A 645-nucleotide genomic window follows, 5' to 3' on the forward strand; every position below is an offset into this window, starting at 1 on the left:
TGCAGCGCGCGCGCAACCGGCTCCGCCTTCCCACACCCTGCTCAGGGGCTCCCCAAATTCCCAGTTAACCAATGAGAAAGGGGGAAGGCGGGGCTTGATAGCTTCTCGCGGAGAAAGGGAGCCAAGCTTCTCCTATTGTTTCTTGCGTCGCTTTCTGGGTCCGCCGACGAGCGAGCTGCTGGAGTAGAAAGCGAGTGAAAGGAACGGTCTGCGGGTTTCTGAAGTTTAAACCTTGAGAGAAGGACGACACTTGCCTTGCCCAGCCCAGATTCGCAGAGTGCGCGAGCGACTTTCTTCACGGCTCTGAAACGTGTGACCGCATCAAAAATCCGCTCCCGAATAAGTTGAAAGGTTTCGCGGGGTCTGGGCTTTTTGGTGCTCAACACCTTCCTTCTAAACATCTTAGAACGCCGATTAAACCCGGGAATCGAAATTCTTCATCTGGTGCGGGAATTCTAAGAACGCCTCCTTTAATTATTTCGTAATGCGCGCCGAAAAAGTGATAACTTTCATCATCGGTCTTCATTTTCTCATGATTCCTAGAGATAAAGTCGAAATTCAGCTCCTCGTAACTTCATCTATTGCCTCCTACGGGATGATTTCCCAACTTTTCCGGTGCAGCCACCCGTCCTGGAATTCTCAGGC

Source organism: Python bivittatus, unplaced genomic scaffold, assembly GCF_059951505.1.
Source record: "Python bivittatus isolate LINGU-HERP-01145 unplaced genomic scaffold, Pbiv_v1 ctg000220_np1212, whole genome shotgun sequence".
Classification (NCBI taxonomy): Eukaryota; Metazoa; Chordata; class Lepidosauria; order Squamata; family Pythonidae; genus Python; species Python bivittatus.